Raw genomic sequence first — 20,422 nt, 5'->3', positions numbered from 1 at the left:
GTATTTCGGTTACCAGCCCTGGGCACACACAAGCCACACTACTAGGGACTAACTTATTAACAGGTAAACCAAATAAGCCAATCAGGGATATACCAATTCACAGTCATATTTACATAGAGAGCATTTGCGCTGTGGCACTGAATGGCATTGGCACAGTGCCCAGAGCATCTAAAACCAGCAAAAACAGAGACAACAGCGAAAAATGGAAGGGAGACCCACGCCAATGGTGCCAGGTCTAACAGTTATATATGAATCTCCAGGTAAAACTACTTGGGAAGCTCCAGGTGGTGCAGAACGCAGCAGCCAGACTGACGTTGGATATCCCCAAATACCAGTCGATACCTGCAGGCATTTGGGAGCTTCACTGGCTCCCGGTGCAACAGCAAATTAAATTTATGGCACTCAGTTTGGTCCATAAAGCCTTGCACAGAGAAGGAACAAGATTTCTCTGGCAGGCTTTTAACTGGCATTCACCAAGTAGAAACCTATGATCAACCAATGTGAGATTGATTATGACCACAAGAATCAGGAAAGTGAACTGGGAAGGAAGGAGTTTCATTAACAGCACAGCTAAGCTGTGGAACTCTCTCTCATTGCATCTTAAGACCATACCTACCCTTCTCGCTTTCAGTAAGGAACTTAAGACCTGGCTGTTTAGGAATCAGTGATACTCCAGCTCAATAGCTCATGTCTCTGCAAGCGACAAGACACCTTTGGGTAGGCACACGCTATAAAAGTCTCTATAACCTAACATAGTTATTTTTTTAATTTTGTGTATTTTTTTTACTGGTTCTATAATTTTTTAATGTATTTTCTTAATTTAACTTTAACTTTTTTATAATATGTTTTTTTAAATTTTATTGTGAAATACGTCACTCTTAACTTGCATTTGTTAATTATAATATTTGTAATATTGTTAATGTAATTTAAAAAATGCTTAGATATTGTTTTTTATTTTTGAGAGTAAATGAAGATATTTATGTATTTATTTAGGTCACTGTATTAATTTAAACTATTTTTTACAATTGGAATTAGGTTACATCTATGTTTTGTTTATGTATATGTTAGTTCATCTTTATTTTTAAACTATTGTTTACATATTTAATTTAATGAATGTAATCTTTTTTTATATTGTTTGTAATGTAGACATATACATATATTATTTACATTACTTGTTAAAACGACGTATTTGTATTTCTGTTATCATTTTCTAGATTGATATTGCAAATAAATTAGTTATGATACTATATGTATCATTTCAATATTCCTTCCTTTTTTTGTCGATATACTGTTCCATAATATTTTTGACACAATACTTTGATAATTTTTCATACGAAATATATAAACACAATATTTTTGTAGGCTTCATTTTTGACGTGATATTCATGTGTCATGATATTGGTGATCACTATATTTTGCCATACAACCCAAATAGACTTAAATAGCCATAGAGTTCTACATGTTTATTGTGGGCACATAAAGCACATTACTACGTATAATATTGGTACCTAGTATCAGGTATGGTGGAAAATGTGGAAGAACAGAACAGGATAAACATACACAATACTTGCACCTATTTTGCTTCTCAAGACCCTAAGTTAAGTCTTGCCAAAAGGCGGCTAGTTGTTCAAGGGCTATTATAAACAGTACAAGACAAAAAGTGGGCATTGAGTCAGCCACAAACTGATGACTAGTTGGCTCTTTTGTCTGTCTTACTTCCCTGCTCCATGATTCGATTGCTTTTCTCCCCATTCTTGTTTTTATCCGATCAAGAGTATTTTGACAGTCTGCCACTGATGATAAACCTTGAATTGCTGCTTTCCAATCTTCCCCCTCACCTCCCTCTCTTCGCTAAAAAGTAGCCAGCCCCAGGCACACACTTCCCCTCCAACCTCTGAGCTATACCTGCCACTGTAAAATAATTTTTTAACCATTCAAATATGTCTGCTGAGCCTTCCGACACATGGCGGACATCTAGAAGAAAAAGCATTGGCAAAGGTAATAGGTTTCAATGGCAAGACCTAGAGACTTTGCCACAGCTTGTTTGCTTATGGTGTAGGTAAAACTGATTCACGAACAATTTCTAGTTCTACAGAGCAGTACCCAAATCAATGACACTTCAAAGTTCAGGCTAGTGGTAGATTTTTGATTAGTAGGTATGGCCACAAGTGACACAGATGATTATATATTGTACATCAGAAACTTTACTACCTCTGGGCATTGCAACCTGTGCGAGCTAAGGAGTAGATAGGCTTACAGTTCTTTGACATACTGGAGGCAACCAAACACCGTAAGAGCAGTTTGAAGGAAAAATTTTAGAGCTAAAAATGTTCATGTTTTCTTCTAGGTGATCATGACAATCGTTCCAGACAGAATATCAAGACTAATGGTAAAGACCTCAAACAGGTAAAACTTATAAATATTGTTACTATGATCTGTAAATGATTACAAAACGCATTTCCATGAGTCAATAGGTTTGCGTAGGAACCTGATGCTTATTGCCATTAATCATTTTAATGAGACATTGCATCTAAAGAGAGCAGTAATTAAGAGTCAGGTACACGAAGAAAAAACCATCATTGGCAAAAGCAATTGCACGTGAGCCCTCACAAACGCAAAAAAAAGCCTGCTTCATTGCAGAACAAATAAGCATAGCTTGGCTCTTAGAAGGCATGAATTACATAAAGAGGTAAATGTTTGATAACTGAGTGTATGTTTGAGGCGTAAAAAAATCCTGCATGCATTTAAATGGGGGAGGAAGGACACAACCAAACCGACAATAAAAACGAACACTACTGTGAAACTAATACTACTACGGGCTGACACAGGATGTGATTGGCAAACCAGTGGCTAAAGATCCCTGAACCTGAGAAGCCAATGGATAAAGAAAGCAGAACCAAAGCCCTTTAGAGAATGTATAGAATATATTTAGGCTTTCCTGTTTTCAGTTTCTAGTTTTGGTAAATTCTGGTGGGGTTTTTTCAGTGCTTTCAACAAATTTCAATACCTTAAAAAACAGAGGTTATCAGTGGTTACACATTTTCACGCCATTAAAAACAACAGAAACAGTTTTTTTCCGGTGATTATGGAAGGTTTTGCTTTTATTATTGCTTGCTTTCCTATGGCTTTACCAGTTGGATATCCAAAGCAGTTACCGCACTTTCTCCACAGTGCTCTCCTGGACTGTCTAGGGAATCCCCTTCCAAACCCTGGTTCAGCCCCGAACTTAAAGCACTTAAACACGAATGTAAGATTCTAGAGCAAGCATGGCGCCACAGTGACTACTGCTCTGCTGCTAAGCTGAAGCTCAGAAGTAAACTGAAGGTCTATTATGAGGCCATAACAGCTGCCAAAAGGCAATTCTGTTCTAATCGAATTGACTCCGCCAAAAACAATGCGAAATAAATCTTTGCGATTGTTCAGAGCTTCACGTTTCCCTCGCCCTAGCTAGTGTGTCATCACCCTCAGACACCTGGTGTAATACCCTATCAAATTATTTCCTGGATGAGATCCTCATTATTCAGGCAGCTTTTAAACACGGTGGTAAGGAGACCGTGGCATCTGTCCTGCCTCCACTTTCCAGTGCTGAACATTGCCTGGATGCGTTTAAGCCGGTGAGCCTCTTTTAAAATTATTAGAAGCCTAAAATCTGGCTCACCCTCTGATCCTTGTCCTGCTAGACTGCTAGCTGCAGCACCAGAAACGATCAATGTAAAGGTGAACAGCATCATTAATCAATCAATAGGAGAAGTGTGGCTCAATTATTAGAGCGGCAGACCCTGATGCAGAGGTCTAGCCCGGGACCAGGGTTCAATTCCCTGCCTCGGCAGGTCTTGGGCTCAAAATTCCACGGACCTCATAATTCTCTCCTCAGTGCCTATTCCAATCATGGAGTCCCACTCTGCAACTCTGGCAATAGCTTGCTTAATCTCCACAACGGCCCCCACAACCCTAAGGATGCCTGGCCTCCACCTTGGGGGTGCCCAGGAGTGGACGCCTCACAGGGAAAGCCAGGATGGGTTCCACAGCGGTATTCGTACAAGCGCCTTGAGACCCTTGCGGGTGAGTAGTGCGCTATACAAGTATCAATTTTATCAATCAATCATGACATTTGTATAGCGTGCTACTCACCCGGATGGGTCTCAAAGGCGCTGGGGGGAGAGGGGTCCGTTACTGCTCAAAAAGCCAGGTCTTGAGTTGCTTCCTGAAGGAGAGATGGTCCTGGTTTAGCCGAAGGTGGATGGGGAGGGAGTTCCACGTCTTGGCTGCCAGGTAGGAGAAGGATCTTCCTCTGGCGGTGGCTCTGCAGATGCGTGGAACGGCGGCGAGGGCAAGGCTGGTCGACCGTAGCTGGCGGGTGGGCGTGTAGAAGGACAGGCAGTTGTTGAGGTACTTGGGGCCCAGGTCGTGGAGAGCCTTGTGTGCGTGGGTGAGGAGTCTGAACGTGATCCTCTTGCTGACGGGGAGCCAGTGCAGGTCTCTCAGGTGGCCGGAGATGTCGCTGTGTCGGGGGATGTCCAGGACGAGTCGTGCAGAGGCGTTCTGGATGCATTGGAGTCTTTTCTGAAGTTTGGCTGTGGTTCCGGCATAGAGGGTGTTTCCGTAGTCGTAGTAATCATTCATTTGTCTTTCCAGAAAGTGTCCCGGCGGCCTGGAAGCAGGCCAGGATTTTGCCGCTTATAAAAAAAGTCACTTAGATCCCCTCAACCCAGGGAACTATCAACCTATTTCCCTCTTGCCCGGTCTGGCTAAAGTGTGTGAGAAGGTTGTCAATATTCAACTAACCGAGTTTGTCGAGAGGGAGGGTATTCTGCACCCAGCACAGTCAGGCTTCCAGGCCGCTCACAGCACCGAATCGTCCTGGCGGAGGTTGCAGAGGCCATTCTGGAGTGTCTGGGCGCCGGCAGGAGGGCAGCATTGATTCTGCTGGACCTCTCGGAGGCGTTTGACACGGTCCCGCATTCCCTTCTCCTCTCTTCACTTGCCAGGATAGGTGTGTAGTGTGCTGCCTGGAACTGGCTTAGATTCTTCTTAGAAGACTGGGCCCAGCAGATTTGGATGCCCCCTTCCTCCTCCTCCACACAGTTTGTGATGGCAGGAGTACCCCAGGGGTCTAGCCTTAGCCCCCTTCTCTTCAATATCTACATTACACCTTTAGTCTACCTGTCGGAGAGTTTGAGGGCCGAAGTGATGGCTTACGCCAATGACACCCAGATTCTATTTACTTGAGACAATAATGATGAGTCTGTCTCCTCGGTTCATCACTGCCTCTCCTCCATTTTTAAATGGTTAGCTGCTGCATAGCTAAAATGCAACGAGGAGAAGTCAGAGATTCTCCTCTTTGGAAAATTCCCTCCCATCTTCCGAGCATCTCTTTGGCCTCCTGGGCTCCCACTGCCAACCTCTGTAGGGAAGCCTACAAAGAATCTGGGAGTATGGTTTGATGAGAGTCTTTATTTCTTAGACCATATCAAGAAGCTGGCCGGCAAATGTTTTGGTCTCCTCAAAACCTTGAGGAAGTTCTTCCCTCTCCTTCCCCAGGCAGCAAGAGAAACGGTCACCTATGCACTCATCTTGTCCCGGCTGGCTTATGCCAATGCCCTTTACATCGGCATTTCGGGCTACTTGATGAAAAAGCTGCAGGTGGTCCAAAATGCGGCAGCCAGACTTCTTCTGGGTATCTCTGCCAGGAACAGCGTGCAATACCATCTTCACACACTGCATTGCTCACGGTTGCGGAAAGGGTGAAGTTTAAATGATTGGTTTTGGCTCACCGAGCTTTGCATGGGCTTTGCCCACTTTATTAACAAAAACATTTCTTTTTTTATGTTCCAGCTAGACAGTTGTGCTCTACGTCTCTACGTCTTGCACAGGTTCCTCGATTTAAATATCAGAGGTTTGGAGGTAGTTCATTGACAAGGAAGGCCACTGTTGCCTGGAACGCACTTTCCCTTGCCCTATGCAACATTCAGGACCCATCGGTATTCAAGAAAAACTTGCAAACACATCTCTTTGCTTAAATAGACACTCTTTCCCTTTGTTGGTTTCACGCGCGGACACTCGTGAGTGTCCGTGTGCTCTATAAATAAAAAAAAACCTAACAGTGCACTTATTTTACACTAGAATCATATTGCTCCAAGAAATGGTTGAAATGCAAGTTCTAGTATTTCTTGTGTTTCTCTATGGGTATATATGAGATACTAAGGAAAGGTACTGATCTGTTTTGACAATTTCCTTGTGAAGTCATAGTTGTCATGTTATTATTATTATTATTATTATTATTATTATTATTATTATTATTATTATTATTATTATAAAGTTTTGTATAGCGCGAACAAGACCCGTGGGTATCAGAGCGCTTAACATGGGAGAGGTAAAGGGTTAACAAATATATTAACAGTTAAAGTACAACAGATGTGAGGTAGGTGATATATATTCATAACACATGTGCCATTAGCGTTAATAATATGCTATGGCTAAGCTTATAACAAAAGCAAGTGTATATAACATAAATGAGGTAGATCGGTATAAGTTCATGTGGGATGCCGTTCTCGGGTTCAGTCAAAATATCCATTGGTGGTGTCCTTTAGGTCGTTCTCGTATCTTAGAATACGCGTTCCTTATAGTATTGACTATGCTTCCCTTTCTCATGACATACATGTTCTGTACTAGGGCAGTAATATATCAGAACAATGAACAAAGATCTTCACTAAGTAATGTATTTATTCATCAGAAGGCTCTTCACTTTTCGCTTGAATGTTACCAGATTCTGGATCTTTCTGATGTTTGGAGGGAGTGAGTTCCATATTCTGGGGGCAGCTCCTGAGAACGCTCTGTCATAGGTTTTTTTCTTTCGGAAAAAGGCTGGCCGTAACAGCAACTCCTCAGCACTCCTAGCTGGTCGGTTGCCACCAGACAGTTGAATTTTCTTGGCTAGATATCTTGGGGTGTTGTCGTGTAGCGCTTTGTGTGTGATACATGCTATCTTCATTTGGATTCTGGCTTCATAAGGTAGCCAGTTTAAGGCTTTCAGGTGAGGGGATATATGATTATATTTCCTGGTTCCGGTGATAAGTCTTGCCGCAGCGTTAAGGCAGGCTTTTAGAGGTGCCGTAGACATTTTTGGTAAGCCAGCTAAGGTGGTGCAGCCATATTCGATCCTCGAGATAACTAAAGATTGGATTGCCAATTTGAGGTCCGCCTCTGAGATGAATGGTTTCAGTTTTCTTAAGTAGTTCAAGTGGAAGCGGGCACTTTTCGCCATTGAGTTAATGTGGGCTTTCATGTCTAGATTCTCGTCTAGGGTGATTCCTAGTGATTTAGCTGAGTTGACCAGGGTTGGGGTGCAGTTTAGCGCAGTCACGACTTTCGTCCATTCCTTTAATTCCGTATGGCTCCTTGGCGGTGAGATTAGTAAGAACTCTGTTTTATGTGCGTTCAGCTTCAGATGATTTGTGGTTAACCATTGTAGTGCCATTTTTAGTGTCTCGTTCATTAGTTCAATGTATTTTAGGGATTCGATCTTTAAGTATATTTGCGTGTCGTCAGCATACATGTGATAGGATATCTGAGATTTTTGGAGAATTTCTGCGAGTGGTTCGACGTATAGGTTAAACAGATCTGGGGATAGTGTCGATCCTTGAGGGACTCCTATTGAGATAGGGCATGAAAGTGAAAATGATTGGTTAACCAGGAAGCGCTGCGTTCTGTTCTGTAAAAAGGAGTCGAACCATTTCAGCACAGTTCCCGACAATCCTATGCTGTCCCGTAGCCTGGTCAGTAATGCTTCGTGATTTACCGTGTCAAATGCCGAAGACAGGTCAAAGAGAATCAGCAAGCATGCTTGATTTTGGTCAAGGGCCTGTAGCGCATCATCAACAATATGGAGGATCGCTGTTTCTGTACTGTGCCCTGCTCTGAATCCTGACTGGCATTCATCTAGCAAGGAGAACTTGTTGATGTGTTGGCTCAGTTGGTTCTGCACACATTTCTCAATCAGCTTGGCCAGTAAAGGGATGTTGGTCACTGGGCGAAAGTTGTTTGGATCTGATGCATCCGCTGTGGGTTTTTTGATTATGGGAACAACTTGACCTGTTTTTAGCCAGTCGGGGAGGATCCCTTGTGATAGTGAAGCATTTACTATATGTTCTGAGGTTGCACATACCATCCGTTCCCTTGCAAGGTTAGAGGTTCAGATGGTGCACTGTGAGCTAACCAGGACTAAGGCCAACAGACCCAGATGGTTACCAAATGCACACTCTTACTGATATAGTATGGACTGTACAACAATCACAGTTGGGAGCCTTTGCCTTAGCACCCTGGAAGATGACACATACCAAGAGGGCCTCCGAGAGGCCGTCTCAAACTACTTTACACAAATCGGGCGTGACCTCTAATTGCCTGGTGAAGTGGGAGGCTTTTAATGCGGTCATCCATGGCCACTGTATGAGTACCATAGTGGGCGTTTGAGGGAACTTGACTGCAAGCTGGTGTCGCTTGATGGGGCCATTCATGATCTGGACAATCAGGTTGACACTGACCCGACTGAGATAGCAGAAACAAAGTAATGCTACAATGTTATTTTAGAGAAGCTGCGCTGTCATAATTATATCAGCAGGGCACATAAAGGAGAGGATAAGGTGGGCCGATTGCTGACTTGGTTGGTATGCCAGAGATGCGGGGGACCCCGATCACATGTGTGACCCAGCCGGATGGCCATCGGATACATACCCAGGTGGAGATTAAAAGTAACTTCCAGGAATAAGATATTGGACTCTATTGTAAGCAACCCGAAGTGCTGAGAGACCTGAGGAAGCCTTTTTGACCCCCCCCTGGCTCTACCGACCCTGACACCTATTGCTGCAGCAGAACTGAGAGGTCCCATTACACCTCAGGAGATCAAGGGAGCCATCCGGGGCATGGCAAGGGGGAATACGCTGGGCCCTGATGGATTGCCAGTGCATTTTGCCCCATGTTCACTGGGTCTCCGGCCTCACGCTTAGCCAACATGTACAATAGGTGCTTGAATGGAGGGAAGTGCCGGCCACCACCAAGGATGCAATAGTTGTTACACTCCCGAAGAGGCCTACAACTGGGCTGCCCCCCACGGAATATCACCCATTATCCATGTGAAACAAGGACTTCAAGATCTTAAAAAAATTACTGGCTTCACATCTCCTCCCTCAGATGAACATGCACTGGTCCACTCTGACCAGTGTGGGTTTATCCCACAGCACAATACCTCCCTTAACCTACACCAAGCTTTACTCAGTGCTGTTCCCTCCCTGGTGGGAGGACAACGCCGGGGTGGGCCTGATGGCTGTGATTTTAAAGAAAGCATTCAACACCATCTGTTGGGCATCCTTGGAATCAGTCATGACCCAGATGCTACTGGGGGCCAAGTAGGTGGCATGGGTTAGATTGTTATGTACCAACCCTACTGTCTGAATCTGGACAGGTAAGATAGTGTCAGACCAGTATGATGTTTGCCAGGATACAAGGCATGGGAGCCTCTTTTGCCCTCTCCTGTTTGCCTGAGCGATTGAGCTCTGGTGTACTGTGCAGACTGCGGTAAGGTTGTTGTGGTGTCTGGGTAGGCAACACTGAATTCCTGATCTCGCTATACGCTGACGACCTACTGCTATACATGGTCAACATGGTCTACGATATCCCGGTATTGTCACAACTTTTGAATGAGTTTGGGGTACTATCAAGACTTCGGGTGAACGTGGCGAGGACCTGTATCTTCCAATTGGTCCCCAATGTGGATAGACCAGGGACTTTGTTTCCGGAGATTGTTTGGGCTCCCTCGACTTTCCAGCACCTGGGAATCCAGGTTTACCACCCCCTGGAGGACAAGCAGGAAGGCAACCTAGGGGTGGTGGTGCACTCCCTAAAGGGAAGTGAAGCTTTTTGGCGTTCTCTCAGACTTCACATTATTGCATGGATACCATTGGCCAAAATTATAATGTTGCCCCGGCTGCTTTGCATGTTTACCAATCTCCCAACATGGTTGTTGTCCCAATGGTTTTGTTGTGTAGTTCCTAATGATACATAGGATCTGCACGATTAGACAACATAAACTAAGGTGACTGATTCCAGACACCCCCAGACAAAATGTTAGCCTTTAGACCAGCTAGCTCACAGTGCCAGTATAAACCCCCTAACCTTATCAAGGAGCGAATAGTTTCTGGCCACTGTCGAACAGGACAACCCTTGATCCTTCAAGGATCGTGGAAACAGTACAGTACCTTTTGTTCCGTCACTCGTGCTCAATTCTCAGAGAGATGTACAGAATAAACAATGGAGACATTATGAATAAGCATTTATTGAAGCAGCGTCTTTCTAGTATAAAACATGTGTGCTCTGACAACCAGTAGACAAAAATAGATATATATGATCGCAAGCACCGACAGAGTAACTAGAAGGTAGAATTCTACCATGGTGCTACAACAGTGAATATATGCAAGCATATAGATATATAGAAATAATCAAGCGTACTCCTGAGATGCGAACCCTAGCTAAGTGTACCTAAGTGTACCTAGCATGTATGTAGTTGTGAGGCCAAGAATCCCCCTAGGAAAGAGCCAAAACCCATTACCTGATGGGAAAGAATGAAGGACCCCGTCTTGGTCTTGGGTTGGACACCCCACAAGGAATGTCAGACCACTGTGTGCTGGTGTTTCTCCGTTAAGGGACTCCAGCGTCTCTTGTCAGCATGGAAGCTTCTGCTCTGGTTTGCCCAGAGAAGATGTGGTGCTTATATACCCTTTGGGTACCCTCAGGGGGTTTACCTAGATGTGTAATGGTACTGTGGCCCTCTTGTTCAAGGATGAAGATAGCTGCCACTTTTGTACAGTTATTATACTGAAGATGGTAATCCTGCTGTGTAATACTAAGAATCCTCATGCATAATAAATTAGGATATTTTTTTAAGAAAACCACACAACATTTATTTGACAGATAACTAGGTAAAAGGTCAGTGCCAGAGCCATTATGTAGATCAAGGTAGGGCAAATGTAGGTAAAAGGTAGTGCATCTATCTAGGCCTACATTGGGGTACATTGGGTCTCAGAACACCCACTCCTCATCCAAAGGACGATAAGATAAACTAATCATAAAATATGCCTGTCTAAAAAGCATAAAAACATTGTTAAAATCAAATGTAAAAACCATCTAAAAAACATGGCATATGTAAAATGTGATGTAAAAGCTCTATAAGTCCTCTAAATAGTCAATATACTGACTTAACTGAGCACACCGAAAGCCATGGAGCTCGGTTAGAGCAAGGAGAGAAAAATAAACAAGATAATGTTTCTGAATTCCAATTTGGCTTGTTTTGGAAATAAGGCCAAATTGTTCCCATCACACGGAGAGCCAAAAGTTTATGTGTTCAGTGTGGGAGATGCAACATCACTGATGCTTGCCTTAGCAGATGACGGTCCCTCCAACACCTCTTGGATCAGGTCCATGGAGCAAAGTTGATCTTCTCCAGTTCCTACAGCAGCCACTGAGGAAGCACTCAACACCTGTGAGCCTGTTGCAGAACAGGTGTCCATTCTGACAGGAGCTGAAGTATCCTGTGGTGGCTATAAGAATGCCGACATCAACATGGGAATATGCTGAAGACACTGTAATACGTGGACCTTTAAGGGGTTCATTAGTACGTCTACGTGCAGTAGCACAAAGGATGGAAGCGTTAGACATATGCCCAACATGCGTTTATATCAGCAGAATAGGCAGCGGAGCACAGGCAAGACGCAGACTGATCTGAAAGATAGGAACCAATGCTCCCTTACCTCCTGAAGCTGAGGTGTGCCCAGATGGAGTACCAAGCGTTCACGTCAACGTCGCACCAGGAGTGCTTTTTCCATCTCTTTGGAAGCTCGGATGTCCATTGTGTAGCAGGAAAATGTAAACCAGAATACCCACTACAAATAGTAGGACCAGCGAAAGCCCTCCATAAACCCTTCCTGATACGGAGTGTATAAATGATGGAATAGCCCCGAAGATCGGCTGAAAGGTACTCAATAGTCCAGAAACTGATATCAGACATGTTAAATATACGATGTACCATTTCTCCGAAATGAAGCGGGAAGTTTGTTCGGACTTATGCCCCTATCTCAGCTGAAGACCTTGCAACCTGAAGAACAAAAGTTTCTTGGGCTGAGGTTAAGGCCACATCCTTTCGTAAAAGCATGGCTTTCAGTCTGCTCAGAGAATCAAACCGTATATGGGAGACATTCAATGAAGACTATTGTGGCGCCTCCCTGACTATGTGGGTCGGTGGTAAAAATACTTGCATACAACAAGTAACCCTGGAACTTACTGTGAGCAGATATGCTATGCCTGGCAGCATCCCACAACAAGTTTGACATCAAATAACTCCCATTTGAGAGCAGTTTGAACACTGGATGATTCACGGCAGCTGGGGACCGTTTCCTGTGACACAATAGGTTTGCAACTGAACTCATTGCTGAAAGAACACATCTGGGATGGCATAAGGCGCAAGGGTCCCTAGACATTCTCAAGTGACCAATTTTCGAAGGGGGCCTGAGCGTGACGGACTTTGAATGATAATACCTTGCTGCCCAGCTTCGGTGGATTACGCTCTAGCTGGACAGCACAAATCTGGGGCATTTGGGGATGGTTGGTTCTCAACCAGGGTTAACTGTTGGCACACCTGTTACAGTGGGTGCCTGGGAGAGTAGGGTATAGGGTGCTGTAGAGGATGGCTCCCCTGTGCTGGCGGCACTGTGTCTTGAAGTCAAGGATGTGCCCATTGTATGGCCTATTGCTCCCATTGTTGGGCCTCCCATGGGGGGGGCTTCCCTCCTTTCTCACGGGGGCACAACTGACAACATGGACAGAGGTAGGATTGGTAATGGTAGGTGACTGCTATAAGGCTTCCACGCTGATGCCCCTGGGAACCCTGGTATAATCACATGACCAGCCCGCTGGGCAATTCCTCACTTATGAGGCCCTGACCTGGTCTTTTATGGCTCTCTGGGGACTTGGAGCGGCTGAACTTCAGACTCATGGCATTCAACACTTGTTGTTGTCCCTAGGTAGAAGTAGACATCTGGTCATATGGTCATATGGTGCCCTAAATGGATGGTGCGAGTGGATTTGAGCACTACCTGAAAAAATGGGAGGTGTCCTGAGCAGGGCGATTACAGACCAGTACTGGGTGAAGATATTGGCCTACTCAAAGAACGTGTCCCGGAACACCCGGCTTAAAGTTATCCAGCTCAATTACCTGTATCAAACATCTCTAACCCCAAAGAAGTTGACTGTTATTTATGTTGGGGAACCCAAACGCTACCCTTGCTGTGTGCTAGTGGGAAGTATACTTCTGCCACATGACCTTGACCTCTGCGTATGCACAGGAGTTTTGGTACGCAGTAGTGTGTTGGATGAATGCCACACTGAACCATTATACCCTGCACCCTGGAAGTGGGTTTGTTGGACTTGGTCCCCCCAGCACCCAAGAAAGTAGTAAACCACTTCCTTAACCTGGCCTTTATATTAGCCAAGAGGCAGATTTCCATGACGTTAAGTGTGCAGGAGGTTCGGTGTTAGTAAGGTGGAAAGCCGCTGTTAGGGAATAGGCCCAGGTGGAGGACCAGGCCCTTTACAGGGAAGAGGCTTGGGGCATATAAAGGTGACCAATAGTTCCTCTATGTATGGAGGTGATGGATAGGTTTTAAAACACCAAAAGTAATGATTCCCCCTTTTCTGAGAGATCGGGATCAGGGGATGAGACTGGGGAAAGTGATTGAGAGTGTTCGTAGGTGGAGTGCCTAGACCCCTAGAATGATGGCATTCTTAGGGCGAGTGTTTGCCTGTTAGCTATAGAGGCTTGACTGTATGGTGTGCCGCTAGTATCACATGGGGCATGGCTGCTGGGGCGATGTTTTTTTCACCAGAGGGGGGGGCGGTGAGGCCCGACTACCTCTCCCTTCCCTATGCACACTCCTGACTGAGATACTGGAGATACCTCACCTGGAACCCACTAACCTGCTAACGTTGTTCACAGTTTCACTGTTATTGTGTCATTCTCTATGCCCTGCAAATTTGAATGCTCTCTCTTGTAACTTCTTTGGACTATGATATGTTGAGATTGTTGAGTTGAAAAGGGCGGCCTGTGGATATGGACATACACTATTGTATGTTGTGAATCTGTACTAGATGTCCCAGGAGGCCTATCCCTGTAGAGCAGGGTTCTTCAAACTGTGGGGCGCGCCCCCCTGGGGGGGCGCAGCACCATCCCAGGGGGGGCGCGCGCTCCACTCCGATCTTCCCTTTGTGCCCGTTCCTTTGTCCCTGTGGCAGCGCGACGTCTAGAGACTCTCTGTGAGGGCGGGCGATTTCCGTCAGTGGGGCTGCAGGGGCCTAAGAGCTGAACAAAGCTCATTAGCATGCGAATGGTCCCTTAAAGAGGTGTGAGGTGCTGGGTGCGGCTGGCTGGCTGAGTGTGTGTGTGCCCAGAAGCTGTGTCAGCCCGGGCACACACAAGCATGGTGAGATGAAGAGGGAGAGGGAGGGAGGAAGGAGACAGAGACTGATAGACAGAGGGAGAGCGAGGGAGGGAGACAGGCAGACAGAGGGGGAGCGAGGGAGGGAGACAGAGGCTGACAGAGCGAGAGCGAGGGAGGCAGCGCGAGGGAGAGCGAGGGAGACTGAGGCAGACAGGGAGAGTGAGGGAGAGTGAGGGAGGGAGACATGCAGACAGAGGGAGAGCGAGGGAGGGAGACAGGCAGACAGAGGGAGAGCGAGGGAGGCAGAGTGAGGGAAAGCGAGGGAGACAGAGGGAGAGCGAGGGAGACAGAGGAAGAGCGAGGGAGGCAGAGTGAGAGAGAGCGAGGGAGACAGAGGGAGAGCGAGGGAGACAGAGGGAGAGCGAGGGAGGCATAGCGAGGGAGACATAGGGAGAGCGAGGGAGACAGAGGCAGCTACAGGGAGAGCGAGGGAGGGAGACAGGCAGACAGAGGGAGAGCGAGGGAGGGAGACAGGCAGACAGAGGGAGAGCGAGGGAGGGAGACAGAGGCAGACAGAGGGAGAGCGAGGGAGACAGAGGCAGACAGGGAGAGTGAGAGAGGGAGACATGCAGACAGAGGGAGAGCGAGGGAGGGAGACAGGCAGACAGAGGGAGAGCGAGGGAGGGAGACAGGCAGACAGAGGGAGAGCGAGGGAGGCAGAGTGAGGGAGAGGGAGGGAGACAGAGGGAGAGCGAGGGAGACAGAGGGAGAGCGAGGGAGGCATAGTGAGAGAGAGCGAGGGAGACAGAGGGAGAGCGAGGGAGACATAGCGAGGGAGACATAAGGAGAGCGAGGGATGTCAGGTGGAGCCGGCCACCAGGCGTCCGTTATGTTGCCATGTGGGTGAATAGATGTATGGGTGGAGTGGTGGATGTATGGGTGGAGTGATGGGTGGAATGGTGGATGTGTGGGTGACATGGTGGATGTATGGGTGGGGGGGTGGATGGATGAGTGAGGGGATGGATGGATGGGTGAAGGGGTGGATGGATGGTGGGAGAGAGGATGGATGCATGAGTGGAGGGATGGATGGGAGTGGATGGATGTGTGTATGGTTGGAAGGGTAGATGGATGGGTGGAGGGATGGATGGATCAGTGAAATGGTGGATGGATCGATGGGGGGGTGGATGGTGGACGAGTCGGTGGGTGGATGGATGAGAGAGGTGATGGATGGATGGATTGATGTATTGATGGGTGAAGGGGTGAATGAATGGATGGATGGATGAGTGAAGGGGTGGATGTGGGGATGGATGGGTGATTGAGGAGGGTGGATGGACGGGGGATGGATGGAGGAGTGAAGGGGTGGGTGAGAGGTCAATGGATGGATTCATGAGTGGATGAGTGGATGGATGAGTGGGTGGATGGGTGAAGGGTGGATGGAGGGATGGGTGGCTGGGTGAGGGGGGAATGGAAAGAGAGGGGGAGGATGAATGGATGGATGAGTGAGGACATGGATGAATGATTGGCAGAGTGGATGGGCAGGTGTGTGCATAGATGGGTGAGGAGAGGAGCATGGAGATGGATGGGTCAGAGAGTGCATGCATGAGTGGGGGGAGGGTGGAGAGCGGGAGGGATGGATGGGTGGGTGGATGGATGAGTGGGGGGTTGAGTGGGTGGACGGATGAGTGACTGGGTGGATGGATGAGTGGGTGGGGGGATGGCTGGATGGGTGAGAGGGTGAGTGGTTGGATGGATGAGTGAGTGGATGGATGGGTGGAGGAGTGGATGGATGGGTGGAAGAGTGGATGGATGAATGGAGGAGTGGATGGATGAATGGAGGAGTGGATGGATGAATGAATGGAGGAGTGGATGGATGAATGGGAGGATAGCTTGGGTGAAGGGGTGAGTGGTTGGATGGATGAGTAGGTGGATGGATGGGTGGAAGAGTGGATGGATTGGTGAGGGGATGGATTGGGTGAAGGGATGGATGGATGATGGATGGATGGGTGAGGGGGTGGATGGAGGGATGGATGGGTGAGATGATGGATGGAGGGATGGATGGTGGATGGGTTTGCAAGTGGTTGAAGGGGTTTGGATGTGGATGGGGCACAGATGGAGGGAAGGAATGAATGGTGGGGGAGTTGGTGGATGAAAAGGTGTACATGATGGATGGGGAGGGTTGTGATGACTTCCTTTGCCTTGCAGGATTGTGTTTTGAGCTGTGTGGTACGCCTCTGTCGTTTCGCCACACCCACTCACAGGCCTGCAGTTTGCTAGGCACTCTTGTTGTGTTGAGCATTGTTTGCCGGATATGGCCCGTGGTGTGCGCGTTGCAGTCGATCATGTGGTGTGCCGGATTCCCGAGGTTTCGGTTGGGTGGTGGGGGGCCCAACATCTTGGGGAATTCAGCTGGGGGGGCTCAACCTGGAAAAGTTTGAATACCTCTGCTGTAGAGGCATGGTGAAAACAGTTTCAATTGTATGCTAATTTTTTATGTGAAAGTGCAGGCTTATGAAAATGTTAATAAAAATATCTAAAAAAAATAAAAAATAGGGCACTATCTAATTACCTTTTGGTGCAGCAGCCATCTTAGGAGAAAGGAATCCACAGCACATCATGCCATGTTGCACCAGCCTACTTCACTGCCAAATTTAGCATGATGCACTAGTGGTATGTTTTCAGTAGTAACGGAAGCTGCAGCTATTGCTGCTTATAGCACACCTGGTACCACATCTCGGTATGCTGGGGAAGATAGACTATAGCAGCACTAACTTCTTCTAGAGAAGTGTGCAAAAATAATGCACTCCCATTAAGGTTCAAGTGTAAATGTTAGAATGTGGTCGGGAGGGTTTCAGGGAATTCAGTAATCACTGGGCTCCAAATGTGACAATTCAAGTCTTTTACTTCAGGTATCCTAGAAAAGAACTTGCTGTTGGACTCAAACTGCTCAGAAACTATACACCTATTGCAATGACTTACCCAAGGAGGTGGTGTGGGTTACAGACATTGAACTCCACAAATCACATTGTAGCGATTAATACATTAATATCCAGCCTGTGCTTTTACTTTTAGGAAGATACAACACCTTAATTCATACACAAGTAGATACCAAACATAACACTACAAATGTACACAATAAAATCCACACTTCACTGGCCCCTTATAAACCAGAAATTAATATAAGAAGGTCTATCAATATTAAACAGTGTAACATCCCTTTCTGTATTGTGGTTGTCACAAAGTTCGTAATATAATGTCCAATCTTATTGCAATAGTCATTCTTCAGCCTAAAAACCTTTTCAGTTGTAAATGGTTTGCAATATAAAAAAGCTTCCCATTGTATTTCTCTGAGCATTGTCAATGTAAAACTCCTTCCGACTGTATTTGTACCGGAATTACACTATTTAATATCCTTTTTTACAGTATCTGACAAGAGGTCTGCTTTGACACTATCTCTAATAGCTTTAAGCAATGGAGCTACCTCATTGGCAGGCTAACAAAAATGCTTGCCAATCAAAGTACTGCATAATAAATAACCATAAGGCTGTCTGTGAAATACCAATAATTGTGCACACTGAGTTGGGTTACTAGGGTGGACCTCCAAATTGTAATACCCTGCAGATAAGCGGTTCTCTGACAGATATCCCTGCCTCCTAACACTCTGTTGCATCGTACGAGGCACATAGACTGTAACTTTTAGGTTATTCAATATTTATTCAAAGTCATAGTGCATGCAAACAGAGCCTGGAAGTCTACCAACTGATACCAGTCGAACACCTCACGGAGAGCACAGCTATGGCAACACTCCATAACATTCTAAGAGTTGGATGTTCCACCAACTCATAGTACAGAACATAACATATTATCTCCTTTTTTATAACAGAACAAACACAGACCAAGAACACTAAATACAAAATAAAACCCTTAAGTAAGAACCCTAAATCTTAAACAAAACATAAATTAGTGATGGAACATAAGAATGCCCCTTTATTTCAATTTCCATGGAAAATACTTTTCATGTGCAGAGCTACGCAGCTCCATAATTGTGGACATCTTTTTAGAGGCTGGAAAATCCACTTTCTTCACCATGCATGTTGTGCTAGACACACTCTGTACTTTCACAGCTTTACTGACATTCCGTCAATGCCCACCCTGAACCATAACAGCACTGTCACACACCTTTTCGACAGAAACTGGGCCACTATACCTCTCTTCCCCTTTCCTCACAAAATGTGCTTTCATGACACTCATCACATCACCAGGGGGAAAGACTAGTTGTTTTGAAGTAATTTTAATGTTGTATCTGCCTTTCATTTTACTCTGTTCTTTTATCACCCTACAACACATGGCTTTCTGATCAACACCACTCACAACCTTGTTCTGTACAGCTTTAAATACCCATGCAGTACAGACATGGATTAACGCCCTCTAACCAACTCAACAGGTGACACATTGATAGGAGAATGTAGAGTGAAATGATAAAACCACAACCTAGATTTCATCACCTCATCCATGTCATAGCCATTGGTTTTTGATCACTTTATACATTCGACCAGAGTCCGATTCATTCTTTCCACTAAACCATTTGTTTTTTGGGGGTAAGGTGAGCTCCTTAAATGCTTCAACCCTGATTCTTTCAAAACACTTCCATTTCATGATTCACAAATTGCGCTCCATTGTCTAACACTAATGATTCTGGGAAACCCTCCCACATGAAGATGTCTTTTAGAAACCGCAAAGCATTGTTCGCAGTAGGAGATGCAAATAAACGAACTTCAGGACAATTGCTATGGTAGTCCATTAATACAAAAGCGTAACTCAAATGATCAGGAAGAAAATTAAATGGACCAACGATTTCAATGCCTACCTTCATTGATGGCCTTTCAGGTAAGGGAATGGGTTGTAAAGGCAGTGTTGAGTATCAGGACACATGTATCTTTCTTTAGGTCATCCATTCACAATGCATTCCTTGACCTTTTTCAACACCATTTTATCATCCTCAATCTTCCTCCAATCACCTTCACCACATACTCTGATGTCAACAGCATCCACACTCGGTATGAAGCAACCTTACTTGTCATCTTCACGGTCAACAGTGTCCAAATCATTGACCAGCAATCTCAAGAAAACATCAGCAGTGACATTCTCTTTACCTATAATATATTTGACTTCAAATATGTACTGGAGTAGTTTAGTGGTAAGCCAAGCTATTCGAGGAGTGGTATACTTGACTTTATCTCCGCATGTACATGAGTGGCTTGTGATCCATCCGTATCACAAACCTTCTACCCCAGATATACCTCCTGAACTTTCCGCTTGCCCAATAACATGCCAGCAGTTAATTCTCATTTACTGAATAATTTAATTCCAGTTCATGTAAGACCCTTGACCCATAACTGATGGTCACTTGACACTAATTTATTTATTGGGTCAACAAAGCCCCCAAAGCATAGTTGCTGGCATCTACAGTTATGGTGCAAGGCACCCTTAGATCATATGCACTGAGTGTCTTCGCACTTGTCATATCTACTTTAACCATGTAAAACACGTCTTGACAAGCACTGACCCACACAAACAAAACCTTGATTTTCAACATGTTGGAAAGCACCTTCATTTTGGTAACATAATCTGGGATGAACCTGGAATAAAAATTGCACAACCCAATGAACAAGTGTAGTTCCTCTTTGTTCTTGGGACTGGGACACTCAACAACCACTTTAACCAACCCTGGCTTTGGACTAATATCTTCACTCGACACCAGATATCCCAGAAACTCAATCTCCCTCTTCCAAAATTCAAATTTTTCTTTCTTCACAACCACATCATTTTTATAAAAAATGTGGAGTACAGCCCTCAGGATTTTGTCGTGATCCTCTAGGTGTTTTGTGAAAACCAACACATCATCCTGGAGGATGAGACCTCTTTTTACACTTCCCAAGAGTTGT

The 20,422-nt window shown here is 45.6% G+C and overlaps 1 long non-coding RNA gene across 1 annotated transcript in view; it reads left to right on the top strand.

Annotated features, from left to right (window-relative positions):
- The window catches only part of LOC147725405 (uncharacterized), a 57,694-nt gene that overhangs the window by 7,763 nt on the left and 29,509 nt on the right, over positions 1 to 20,422 (top strand). The window contains exon 2 of the long non-coding RNA XR_015309825.1: positions 2,348 to 2,406. This is a non-coding gene — a long non-coding RNA (uncharacterized LOC147725405). The remainder of the gene's footprint in view (positions 1 to 2,347; positions 2,407 to 20,422) is intronic.

The sequence above is a fragment of the Lissotriton vulgaris genome, chromosome 3_2 (genome assembly GCF_964263255.1).
Source record: "Lissotriton vulgaris chromosome 3_2, aLisVul1.2, whole genome shotgun sequence".
NCBI classification, from domain to species: Eukaryota; Metazoa; Chordata; class Amphibia; order Caudata; family Salamandridae; genus Lissotriton; species Lissotriton vulgaris.
Note: the sequence above shows the minus strand (reverse complement) of the source record. Positions and strands in the feature narration are given on the sequence as shown.